Source organism: Macaca mulatta, chromosome 7, assembly GCF_049350105.2.
Source record: "Macaca mulatta isolate MMU2019108-1 chromosome 7, T2T-MMU8v2.0, whole genome shotgun sequence".
NCBI classification, from domain to species: Eukaryota; Metazoa; Chordata; class Mammalia; order Primates; family Cercopithecidae; genus Macaca; species Macaca mulatta.
The window spans coordinates 27,745,615-27,759,390 of NC_133412.1; the positions used below are offsets into that span (position 1 = coordinate 27,745,615).

At 41.9% G+C, this 13,776-nt stretch overlaps 1 protein-coding gene across 14 annotated transcripts in view; it reads left to right on the top strand.

Moving 5' to 3' along the window:
- The first annotated feature begins 5,592 nt into the window (after positions 1 to 5,592).
- USP8 (ubiquitin specific peptidase 8) overlaps positions 5,593 to 13,776 on the top strand; it is a 78,351-nt gene continuing 70,167 nt past the window's right edge. For 7 of the 14 annotated variants that reach the window (XM_028850511.2, XM_077938537.1, XM_028850509.2 and 4 more), the window contains exon 1: positions 5,593 to 5,705. The gene's annotated coding sequence lies outside the window, so the exon portion shown is untranslated. 14 annotated transcript variants of the gene reach the window in all.

The window sequence follows — 13,776 nt, forward strand, 5'->3', positions numbered from 1 at the left end:
AATGGCATCAACTTTGTGATTGGCTTGCCAGTGTTCCCCATCAACTCTCTGGGGTTGGTCACTCAGTTTTCAGCCTGTGCTGCATCCCTCATACTTTTCCAAGCATGGCAAAGGGAATTGAGAGGACCCTCCTCAAGCCCTGATCATGATGGAGGTACAAGGGAGGCAGCCACAGGGAACCATGAACTCAGTGGTCTTGGAACTGCTCACTAAGTCTGTCCTTCCTTAGCCTGGAAGTTGGTGGTGGAGTGACAAAACCCAAGTATTAATACGTTACCATCTAGGCCTTTATCTGGTCTGTGGACTTATACCCGTGTGCTTGGTTTACAGGTTCAGTGGTTCCTCAGCCCGTGACAGATGAGAAGGAGCTATATTGAAGGGCAAGGAGGAACTGTTTGAATTTTCCTGAGAGCCTGGCTTAGTGCTGGGCCTTCTCTTAAACCTCATAACAATGAGGTTGGTACTTTTAGTCCTTGTTTTACAGGGGTTAGAATAGACTGTTAAGGGACAACTGAGAAAAGATAGAGAAGTAACAGCCAGAGGTTGAGAGGGGCCATTAAAATGTAAAAGCAGGCATAGATCTGCCACCACTTTGTAACAAGATGGTTTCTATCACAACCCCACAGAATAATTTGGCTTATAATGTTTATACAAATGTTTAAAGAAAGCAATAAGGTGGGTAAAAAAAAATCTTAGTGCCAAAACACACACACACACACACACACACACACACACACACACACAAAATCACTGTTGGCCGGGCACAGGGGCTCACACCTGTAATCCCAGCACTTTGGGAGACCTAGGCGGGAGGATCACTTCAGCCAGGAGTTCAAGACCAGCCTGGATAACAAGGTAAAACCCCATCTCTACAAAAAATACAAAAATTATTTTTTTTTGTATTTGGGGATAGCAGTGCATGCCTATAGTCCTAGCTACTAGAGAGGCTGAGGTGGGAGGGTCACTTGAACCTGGGAGATTGAAGCTGCAGTGAACCATGAACATGCCACTGTACTCCAGCCTGGGCAACAGAGCAAGACCCTGTCTCAAACAACAACAACAACAACAACAACAACAACAACAACAAAAACCCACAAACAAAAACCACTGTCCTTGCTAGTCCTTTATCCTGTTTTATTTTTCTTCTAACACTTCTAGCACTTCACATACTATATGCATATTTGCTTATTGTATGTCTCCTTGACTAGAATGTAAGTCAGCTCTGTGTTGAGCAGGAATTTTATATTGTGAATCTAAAACAATGCCTGGCATAGAACATGCATTCAGCAAGTACTTGTTAAATGATTGGAAGACGAACCAGATTTTGGACTACTGCTTATGCTGGATAGCATGTAAATTAAAGCTATGATCAAATACAGGCCATGCCTCTGAACAGCTGATGACCACTTAGATTCTAGGTGCCACAGATACTGCTGCTTGGTTGGTTACAATACACATTTTTTTTCCACTTTTACTCTGAACTATTATTCATTATCGGATGGTGGGTGAGGGGAAAAATACAGAATACATGTCCTAGTCCAGTGCTGTCCATTAGAGCTTTCTTTAATAATGGAAATAGCCTATATCTGCTGGGCCACTAGTGGCTATTGAGCACTTGAAATATGGCTACTTTGACTGAACTGAATTTTTAATTTTACAACTAGCTGTGGTTACTAGTTACTATATTTAGCAGCCATGCTCAACAATCCTATAGGTCTATCTTAATTATTTTTATAGGAATGAAGAGTATTATCATGATTTCTTAATTATATATATTTGGTTTTAATTTCTACAGAGGAAGAGGACAACAAAGTTTTGTGAACTACTGTTCGGATAAGTTTGTAGTTTTTTAAAGAAAAGACTTCACAGAGAACAGGGCAGAGAGTAACAAAATATCTGATTTCCAAAAAATTCAATCAAACTTTGATATGGATTCGGTCAAATCATTGCTAAATGGCCTCCTTAACATTATTATTAAACCAATTTACATAATGTGCTTTTTACTAGTCAAATACGTTGTTTTAAATCTTAATTATTTTTGATTATAAAAGTAATACACATTCAGTGTAACAAGTTCAAATAGTCTCTCAGGCGCATAAAGTAAAATATGGATGTTCACCACACTGTACCTACCAAGATGCCCATACCCCAAAGATGATTGCTGTTAAACATTTAGAGTACCTTTCCTGACTTTGTTGTCTAAGCAGCTTTAAAAATCAATACTTTTGGTTTAAAGTGATAGCTCTGAATCCCCTTTAGGCATAGAGTGTGGGAAATTATATTTCTGCAGCAAACTCAGGCCCTGCAACATCAAGTGTGGATTCACTGGAAATTATTTGAAGTAACACTTAGAGATCATAGTAGCCAAAAAAATGTTGGGAAATGAAAAAGGGGTTTTAAAAAATTAATTATTATTATTTTCTTTTCAAAGAGACGGGGTCTTCACTCCGTTACCCAGGATGGAGTTCAGTGGCGGAATCATAGCTCACTGAAGCCTCAAACTCCTGGGCGCAACCAATCCTCCTGTCTCAGCCTCTCAAGTAGCTTGGACTACAGGCATGCACCAACCGTGCCCGGCTAATTTTTTAATATTTTGTAGGGATAGGATCTTGCTATGTTGCCCAGGCTGGTCTCAAAACTCCTGACCTCAAGCAATCCATGCACCTCAGCCTCCCATAGTGCTGGGATTACAACTGTGAGCCCCTACACCCAGCCGAAAAAGGTTTTGTGGAGGGAGTATGATCAGAAGAAAAATCATGGAATGTGCTCGAAAGAGATCTAAAGGGCCATGGAAGTTAAAACGTTGAACTCTATAGAACAAAACATGAAGTATGGAAAGATTATTTAAAAAACACTTGACTTTGGAACAAAATCCAAATTGTTCCCATGATTTCATTCTTTGGCATTATGTTCATTTGGTTATCTTAGTCTTTTCTCAGACTTCCTCTTTAACAGAGAATTATCTGAAAGCCCCTGGCTAAGTTAATGCTTATGACTGTGGTCACAAATGGATGGCTTGGATTTTATTTGTTTTGCAGTGTTTGTAAATTTTTTTATGTATACTGTTGTTGTCAACTAACAATTCGTGTGTATATGGATTACGTTAGTTGACACACACACACACACACACACACACACATATATATATATAAAAAATATTCCCCAAATTTAAAAAGCAGTTTGGAGATTTTTCCCACGCACAGAAAATCAGAAAATTGGCAACACTCTGCCCCATTTCCTTATGGCAACAATTTAAACAGGCCATGAGCCGTCCACATGGAGACTGGACCTTGAAACAGCAGCTAGTGTTTTGAGCTCTAAGCTAACACTTTGGACTTTCAGTCATGTTTTCTTTCCCCAAACAAATAGAAAAGTTTTATTTCAAAGAGGAAAAGGGTGCAACAGCTGCAACATACATAAAACCTATTTAGTTTTACTTGGGAGTGAGAATCAGGAAACCTGGGCTGTTCTTAACTTAGTTTGGATAAAGAAGGGTAGTAAAGCTGTCCTTATGTCTCTTACCAAGTGGAGAAAATACTGCTGTAGTTCACAGAAATTTTGGGGAGTTTTAGATTCTATGGAAAACGGAAATGCTATTTGTAACTTAGATTTTTTTTTTTGTTTTTTGGAGGAGTCTCGCTCTGTTGCCCAGGCTGGAGTGCAGTGGCATGATCTAACCTACACCTTCCTGGTTCAGTCAATTCACCTGCCTCAGCCTCCTGAGTAGCTGGGATTACAGGTGCGTGCCACCACGCCCAGCTAATGTTTGTATTTTTAGTAGAGACGAGGTTTCACCATTTTGGCCAAGCTGGTCTCAAACTCCTGACCTCAAGTGATCTGCCCACCTCGGCCTCCCAAAGTGCTGGGATTACAGGCATGAGCCACTGCACTCAGCCTAATTTTAAAATTTTTTTTTGTAGAGATGGGGGTCTCCCTTTGTTGCTCAAGCTGGTCTCTGTCTCTTGGGATCAAGGGATCCTCCTGCCTCAGCCTCCCAAAGTGCTGGGATTACAGGCCTGGGCCACTGAAACTGGCCTTCATTACAAATTCATTGAACACACTTTATTTTATCCTTTAAAAAAAAAATTCATTTCAGTAGTTTTGGGGTAACAGGTTGCATGGAAAAGTTTTTTAGTGGTCATTTCTGAGATTTTGGTGCACCCATCACCCGAGCAGTTTACACTGTACAATGTGGCACACACTTTCACTTAAAAGCGTCTACTAGATCTTTTTTTTTTTTTTTTTTTTTTTTTTTTGAGGCGAAGTCTCGCTCTGTCGCCCAGGCTGGAGTGCAGTGGCGCGATCTCGGCTCACTGCAAGCTCCGCCTCCCGGGTTCCCGCCATTCTCCTGCCTCAGCCTCCCGAGTAGCTGGGACTACAGGCGCCGCCACCACGCCCGGCTAATTTTTTGGCTAATTTTTTTGTATTTTTAGTGGAGACGGGGTTTCATTGTGTTAGCCAGGATGGTCTCGATCTCCTGACCTCGTGATCCGCCCGTCTCGGCCTCCCAAAGTGCTGGGATTACAGGCTTGAGCCACTGCGCCCGGCCTACGTCTACTAGATCTTGCTGCCAGATTTCCCATCCCTAAGACACCCGGAGTGTTCCTGAGGCCTTAGTGACTACTGCCTAAAGCTCCACCCAAATCAATTTTATGTTTACAGATAACCGGAGCATCCAATCACCTTTCTCTAAGAGAGTACAAAGATCAGCTCGCGAGAAAGTTCAGACCTCTCATTTCGTTTCTGTTAGACCGGCCTTCCCCCAACCAGACGGAGTCTTGCTCTGCTGCCCAGGCTGGAGTGCAGCAGCGCGATCTCGGCTCACTGCAACCTCCCCTCCCCGGGTTTAAGCAGTTCTCCTGCCTCAGCCACTGGAGTAGCTGGAATTACAGGCGCGCGCCACCACGCCAAGCTAATTTTTTTGTATTCTTAATAGAGATGGGGGGTGGGGGGGGTTCACCATATTGGCCAGGCTGGTCTCGAACTCCTAACCTCATGATTTGCCCGCCTCGGCCTCCCGAAGTGCTGGGATTACAGGCGTGAGCCACCGTGCCCGGCCTCGACGGGGCCTTTTAAATGACGTTAAAAATTGTACATAAAATATGTTTTAGGATAATACCTGTTTTTCTTTGACCAAAGAAAGGCTTGGCTTCAGAGAATGTTAAGACAGAAATAGAGGGGCGTTAAATCCCCTTTTAAGTTTTTTCTAATTTCCAATCTGAGGAGGAAAATAACGTAGTAAAGGGATGCAAGAGCAACCTCGCTTCTTCCACAAGGCCCAGGATGCGAAGCGAACCTGGGCCGCTTGGCTACCGCCCGGTTGCAACCCGGAAATGCAGGGTGCAGTGCGGGGGGTACAGAACCGGCCGACTGTGTTGATCCGGCTCAGAGAAATCCCGCCCTTGCCGCCGCCGCCCACCCATAACGTCCTCCTCGACCCTCCCTCGACCCTCCCTCGCCCCGCCGCTCGGCCCTCACCGAAAGGGGGAGGGCGGTGGAAGAGAGAAGTCAAGGAGCGCACGCGAAGCCCAGCCCCTACCGTGACGTCTGGAGACGCGACGCGTCGCCTCGCAATGCAAATCGGGAAAAGGGGATGAGCTGGGCTGGCTTCCGTCCTGATAGCCAAGGCTAATTCTCCCTCGAGTTCTTGGGAGATGGGCGTTTGGCGAGAAGGCTGGCGTTAGTGAAGCGCGCCGGGCGTCACGGTGAGTGCGGGTCTTGGGCCCTGGCACCTGTCCTCTGGGAAGTCGTCCGCTGTGAACCCCCTCTCCTTCCACCAGCTGCTGGTCACCCGGGAGACAAGCCCTGTCCGCGGAGAGGAGTGGGACAACTCCGAAAGGTAGAACCGGCTTGTGGAGAGGAAGGGCCCAACCTTGAGTCTTTTACGCCACCCATCTAGGATTGCCAAGCGAGTTTCGTGCGGTTTTTCGGTTTTAAAAGGTGGCTTTGACCATTCTTCCGTTCTCTTGGACACTTATACCCGACTTTGACCTCTTTCCTCTTGCTTCCGGTTTTTTGTTTTTGTTTTTTTTTTATTTTTTTTATTTTACTCTCTGCAATCTGCCTACAATCCCAGGCCTTACTACAGCTCCTAAAACTGTTTCCCAGTTTCTCCTCTTCCCTAGTCACACTTCATTTTAGTGAAGTAGGAGTTTAAAGACCCTATAAGCTTATCAGAGTTAAAACTATGACTGCCTCAAATAGAAGCTTTTCCCCGCCCCCCTAAAAAGTGCCTTCCAACCTAGAGTTGTGGGACAAGTTCATTTCGCCGCCACTCCACCTTGGAAATTATCGGAATCCTTACTTGCAGCGATGTGCATTTATATAGAAAGCTGCAGACCACCCTCCTGGGTTTATTTCTTGCCTCCAGTTCATTCTGTGACCTTGAACAAGTCACTTAATCACTAACAAAATATTTACCTGACACGGAGGTGTTGCAGAGCCTAAGGAATTTAGAATTTAAGAGACCTGAGGGTTTCAGATGAAAGGGATTTGTATCTAAAGGATATTACCTTTTCTGAATCTGCGAAGCATCCTTAGTTTTGTAAATATCTTGCTGCAGCCATTAAAAATGCCAAGTGGTTATTTGTTAAGGAAGTGTTCCTGTTTTAGGCTTGCTCTGCTGCGGCTTTGCCATGTAAGCAGATTTTGCATTTCAGCCGATTCTGTTTAAGATTCGTTGGTGAATGTCATTCATGATAGATTTGGGTAGTTTCTCCTTACAACATATCCCTGGACCATTAAGCATATCTGGAAGGTGATATCGGTTGTGTTATGTCTTTATCATGTTGATATGGCTGCCTTGAAATAGGTATTCCTTTTCTTGTGACACATTGGATGCATCTTTAATATTAGATAGTGAAGACCCTGTAGTAGTAAAAATATATATATATACACACCTGTCATTAATGAAATTTTGCACATAGGCATGTATTTTTTTTAGAAAACAATGTATAAGAAAAACTAACAAAAATGTTTTAAAGGTGACTTTTTTAGCATTTCATTTTTTAATATATTTACTTGGACTTTATTAATCATTATGGGCATTTGTTTATTAATGTGGACGTGGCTGGGCGCAGTGGCTCACGTCTGTAATGCCAGCACTTTCCGAGGCCGAGGAGAGTGGATCACCTGAGGTCAGGAGTTCGAGACCAGCCTGGCCAACATGGCGAAACCTGGTCTCTACTAAAAAACAAAATTAGCTGGGCATGGTGGCACACGCCTGTAATCCCAGCTACTCCAGGGGCTGAGGCAGGAGAATCGCTTGAACCGGGGAGGCAGAGGTTGCAGTGAGCTGAGATTGCACCATTGCACTCCAGCCTGGGTGACAAGAGCAAAACTGCATCTCAAAAAATTAAAATAAAAAGCGTGGACATAATGGAAAATAATCAAAATGACTTTTGAGTAAGACAGTTGGAAAATAAAACCAGTACATTAAATTTTTTTCATAAGTCTAGCATTATACTTTATTATGAACTTTTCTACATGAAAATGCGCTCATATTTACGGAAGTGAAAGGAAAAAAAGTCTTCAAGGATGTGTTGCTAATAAAATTAGAAATAATTAAGGAAACATTTAAAAAATACCTTGTTGTTGTCCCAGTTACCTATTGCTGCGTAACAAATGACTCCAAAACACAGTGGCTTAAAACTATAATTTATATCTCTCCTGTTTCTCTGGCCTGCCTGTACTTAGCTAAGTGGTTCTCACCTAGACTTTAATGCGTTTGTATTCAGATAAGCAGCTGAGTTTGGAGTCATCCGAGAGCTCAGCTGGTCTGGACATCCAAAATGGCTAATTCATGTGAAGGCAGTTGATGTTGGCTAGGAGTTCAGCTGGAAATGTCAACTGGAATGCCCACACATAGCCTCTTCACGTGACTTGAACTTCTGACGTGAACAGTATGGTGGTTAGGTTCCAAGAATACATGTTTGAGGAGACAGGAAATAGAAGCTGCGTGTCTCCCAAAAAGCCTGAACCCAGAAATAGGCACAACATTATTTCCAACATACTCTGTTGGTTAGAGCAGTCAGACCAGTATCCAACCCTCACTTTTGAAGGGAAAAATGTCAAAGAATTTGTGGCCATGCTTTGTCTACTGTAATTTTGATGACAAAGTTGTATTGGACTCTTGTTTGCATTTATATAGCAGATGAATAATAAGGTATGCTTCCAATTTCCAATTTCTTTTCTTTTTTTTTTTTTTTTTGAGATGGAGTCTTGCTCTGTCGCCAGGCTGGAGTGCAGCGGTACGATCTCGGCTTTTTGCAACCTCTGCCTCCTGGGTTTATGCCATTCTCTTGCCTCAGCCTCCCAAGTAGCATGTCGCCACGCCCAGCTAATTTTTGTATTTAGTAGAGATGGAGTTTCACCATGTTGGCCAGGATGGTCTCGATCTCTTGACCTTGTGATCCACCCGCCTCAGCCTCCCAAAGTGCTGGGACTACAGGCGTGAGCCACTGCGCCCAACCCATTTCCAATTTCTTTAACCATAATGCATTATGTTTTAATGGCATGTTACAGTTCTCTTTTTTTTTTTTTTTTTTTTTTTGAGACGGAGTCTCGCTCTGTCGCCCAGGCTGGAGTGCAGTGGCACGATATCGGCTCACTGCAAGCTCCACCTCCCGGGTTCATGCCATTCTCCCGCCTCAGCCTCCAAGTAGCTGGGACTACAGGTGCCCACCACCACGCCCGGCTAGTTTTTTGTATTTTTAGTAGAGACGGGGTTTCATCATGTTAGCCAGGATGGTCTCGATCTCCTGACCTCGTGATCCACCCACCTCGGCCTCCCAAAGTGCTGGGATTACAGGCTTGAGCCACCGCGCCCGGCCGGCATGTTACAGTTTTCAAAACATGTTTTTGTATATTTTTTCACTTGATACCTATGGTCACCCTATAGAAGCAGACAAATCATTCCTGTTTCATTTTGCAGATGAAAGTAAACTGAAGAGCAGTGGTGGTCATGTTGGGAGTGATTTATGGAATTTGTTGAAAGTCATATGATTAATAAATGGAAAGTAAGGCCTGCAACAGTTCCATAATATAGAATTTACTAGTACTGAATGATGACATATTATATTAAAGTTATTTAGAATTCTACATTTATAGCCATACTAATTTTTTTTTTTTTTTTTTTTTTTTTTTTTTTTTTTTTTTGGAGACGGAGTCTTGCTCTGTCTCCCAAGCTGGAGTGCAGTGATGTGTTCTCGGCTCACTGCAGTGTCCGCCTCGTGGGTTCAAGCAATTCTGCTTCAGCATCCCAAGTAGCTGGGACCATAGGCACCCACCACCACGCCCGGCTAATTTTTGTATTTTAGTAGAGATAGGGTTTTGCCATGTTGGCCAGGCTGGTCTTGAATTCCTGACCTCAGGTGATCTGCCCACCTCAGGTGATCAGCCTCCCAAAGTTCTGGGATTATAGCCGTGAGCCATCGCATGTAGCCCTTTGTTTTTTTTTTTAAATTGAGACAAGGTCTTGCTCTGTCACCCAGGCTGAAGTGCAATGGCATGATCTTGGCTCACTGTAACCTCTGCTTCCTGGGCTCAAGTGATCCTCCTGCCTCAGCCTCCCAAGTAGCTAGGACTGCAGGCACACGTCACCACACCTGACTAATACCATACTAATTCAAGTAAAACAGTTCTCATGTATAGTGAATATGGCTTAACTAAGCCTTGTCTCTTTTGACTAACACATTACAATTTCGTTTTTTGTTTGTTTGTTTGTTTTTGAGACGGAGTCTTGCTCTGTCGCCCAGGCTGCATGCAGTGGCTCAATCTTGTCTGACTGCACCCTCCGTCTCACGGGTTCAAGCAGTTCTCCTGCCTCAGCCTCCCAAGTAGCTGGGACCATAGGCACACGCCGCCATGTCTGGCTAATTTTTTTTGTTTTAATAGAGATAGGGTTTCACTGTGTTGCCCAGGCTGTTCGTGAACTCCTGAGCTCAGGCAATCCGCCTACCTCGGCCTCCCAAAGTGCTAGGATTACAGGTATTAGCCACTGCGCCCAGCCTACAATTTAGTTTTTAGTAATACAGCAGTCTTCCCCTTATCTGCAGGAGATATGTTTCAAGACCTCTAGTGAATGCCTGAAACCACAGATAGTACTGAACCCTATATATACTATGTTTTCCCTATAAATACATTTTTATGGTAAAGTTTAACTTAGAAGCAAGAGATTAACAACAATAACTAATAATGAAATAGAATAATTATAATATAGTGTAATAAAAGTTATGCCCTGTGGCCATAACTTGTGCAGCTTGAGGTGTGACAGCAAAACCAACACAAATTTTCTTTTTCCTTCTTCACAGTTTTGCAGAAAAAAAAGATCTTTCCGTAGATCTTAGCAACGTCAGCATGAGTTTTTTTTTTTTTTTTCTCTTACTGAGTTGAGAACTTTCACCTTTTCGCTTGAAGAAAGCAGTTTACAGCTTCTCTTTGGCATATGTGAATCTGTGCTCTTACACTTTGGAGCCATTATTAAGTAAAATGAGGGTTACTTGAACACAAGCGCTATAATACTGCTATAGTCAGTCTGGTAACTGAGACAGCCACTTAGTGATTAACAGGCAGGTAGCATCTACAGTGTGGATACACGACAAAGGGATGATTCATGTCATAGGCTGGGCGAAGTGAGGTGGTGCACAATTTAAAACTTATGAATTGTTTATTTCTGGAATTTTTTATTTAATATTCTTGGACTGTGGTTGACTGCAAGTAGCGGAAACCATGGAAAGTGAAACCGTGGATAAAGGGGAACTACTGCACTGAATTCTGAAACACCAATAATCATGTGAACCCACATGTCTTTTTAATAGTGTGAAATGAAATAATTACACATTATAATACCAATTTCAAAACAAAAAAAGTTGTGGGCATAAGAATCCTGGAGGTGTTATTTTAATTTCTCAGTTACAGAATTTTAAAAATGAAAATGATTTTTTAAAATTTTGGTAGGTTGAATGATTTAAGATGCTGATTTCAGCTGGAAACAAATTGTTGCCTTCGTATTATTTTGTTGCTTCTAGCAACATGTTTATATTCATTCTTATATTGATGATTTCCAGTCTTGACTGCATATTAGAATTCATTTGGGAAGGTTTTTAAAAATACCTATATGGGCGAGGCAAGGTCAGCTCATGCCTGTAATCCCAGCACTTTGGGAGACCGAGGCAGGAGGATCCCTTGAGCCCAAGAACTTGAGACTAGCCTGGACAACATAGTGAGACTCTGTCTTTATTTTGTTTAATATATAAATAAGAAAATAAATAAATAAATACCTGTGTGTATATCTCAAATCCCTAAAGATTCTGATTTAATTATTTAGGAGTGGAATCTGAGCATCAATTTTTTTGTTAAATTCTCTAGGTAACTGATTCTAACATACAGCTGGGATTGAGAACTATGTTTTTGGTACATGTTGAGTGTGATCTGGCTCCCTACTTAACAATTTTGCATCAGTTAAAAAAATTAAGCAATGAGGGAGAAGACAAAATAAATGAATTAAAGTTATAAATGTAGATATCTATTCTGGAAAACAGTTACCCTTTTTTTAGTTTCTGGTAATGGTCCTTAATAAAATGAACAGACATTGGCCTGGTTTGCTAAGTGCCTATATCACAGCACTAAACCATACTTTACTTTGTTACCATTATGTACTTGTCTTTCATTTTAAGAGGCAGAAACTTTATTAAGAGGTGTATTTTTTTTTAGTATCCCCTGTATCACAACACTGCACCTTGTGTATAGTAGGTTTCTATTGTTTACCTAACTGAAGCCAGTTTAGACACTCTTTACAACTAGGGCTAGTTTAGCTCCTTGGGAGACTGAGAAAAGAGAATTGCTTGAACCTGGGAGGCAGAGGTTGTGCTGAGCTGAGATCATGCCACTGTACTCTGGCCTGGATGGCAGAGTGAGAGTTCATCTCAAAAAAAAAAAAAAAGAACTAGGGCTAGTTTATTCTTTTATTCTCATGGCATTCTAAGAACTTTGTAAAGGTTTCTTGAAATACTCTATTCTCTCTTTCTTTGGTTTTCATGTTATACTTTCCTGGTTTTCCATCATTCTAATGACTCCTGCTTCCTTTTCTGATCGATTCCTCCTTTAGACTCCCCCTATTCTGGGCCCTTTAAGTTAACTTTTCAGCTGTAAAGAAACAAGAGCTCATTTCCTTAGTGGTTCATCCTCCTGATTTTAGTTACTAGTGTAAGTAATGTCTGTGTTTTAAAAACTATTATAGAAGATTAAAAATGTACATAAAACTGAAGAAAATATGATTATTTTATTTTTGAGGCAGGGTCTCCCTCTATTGCTCAGGCTGGAGCGCAGTGGTGTAATCATGATTCATTGCAAGCTCAACCTCCCAGGCTCAAGCAACCCTCCTGCCTCAGCCTTCCGGGAAGCTGGTACCACAGGCACATGCCACCGTGCCCCACTAATTTTTTTTTTTTTTTGTAGTGATGAGGTCTCACTGTGTTGCCCAGCAGTTCACCAAATCCTAGATAACATATAATTTTGGTGTCAATACTTATCTTCCAAAACAATAGGGATTATCAAAATCAACATTGATGCCTTATTAGTTGATAAAGATTTAATATCTGTCTGCTCTCACATATAACTGATTTATAGTTAATATTTACATTTTTAGATGTTCCTTTAGCATACACTCAACATTTTCCACATTGAATTACCTACTTTGCTGTAAACCACATGGTTCTTACTGGGGGTAATTTTGCCTTCCAGGACACATTTAGCAATGACTGTAGACAGTTTTGGTTGTTACAACTGGAAGGGAAGGATGATAGTAAACTGGCATCTAGTGGGTAGAGGCTAGGGATGCTGCTAAACGTCCTCCAGTGCACACGGCACAGAGCAGCCTCTTACAACAAATGTTTATCTGGTCCAAAATGTGAGTGATGGCAAGGTCAAGAAATGCTGCTGTAAACTGATCAGTTTTAAACTGCAGTATTCATTTTTTTGTTAATAGCACTACTGCTCTTAATATTTTGCAGGGTATTTGTGTGTGTGTGTGTGTGTGTGTGTGAGTGAGTGTGAGCAAGAGAAAATACTGTTTCAATCAACCAGTTACCAAAGCATGTTTCCACCATTTTGTGTTCTTTTCTGCAGTGACCTTCTAGTTACTCTTTTCCATAGTATCATTCCCTTGTTCTCATCTCCTTTCAATCTTACTTACATATCCCTAATTTGACCATCTTGAGATACTATTTCTCCCATCAAGAACTGGCTTTTATTGCCTGCTGAATCAAATATAAAGAATTCTAGATGGCTTCAAAATTTTCCAGAATGTGACTCCATAATTTAGTTATTCTTGTTAGTCAACATTTATTTTTGTTTCTTTTAGTTAAATTCAGCTGACAGGGAGAAGCATTTATTAAAGTGGTGACTATGTGAGGACTACAGAGATAGGTGCCAGGGATTCAAAGACATGTCAACATTTTCCCCCTACCCAGTTGATTATTTTCCAATAACGTCTGTAATATTCCTTATTATTCTTATTTTTATTTATTTATTTATTTTCGAGATGGAGTTTCGCTCTTGTTGCCCAGGCTGCAGTGCAGTGGCGCGATCTTGGCTCACTGCAACCTCCATCCCCACCCCGGGTTCAAGAGATTCTCCTGCCTCAGCCTACTGAGTAGGTGGAATTACAGGTGTGCACCACCACGCCCAGCTAATTTTGTATTTTTAGTAGAGACGGGGTGTCTCCATATTGGTCAGGCTGGTCTCGGACTGCTGACCTCAAGTGATCTGCCCGCCTCA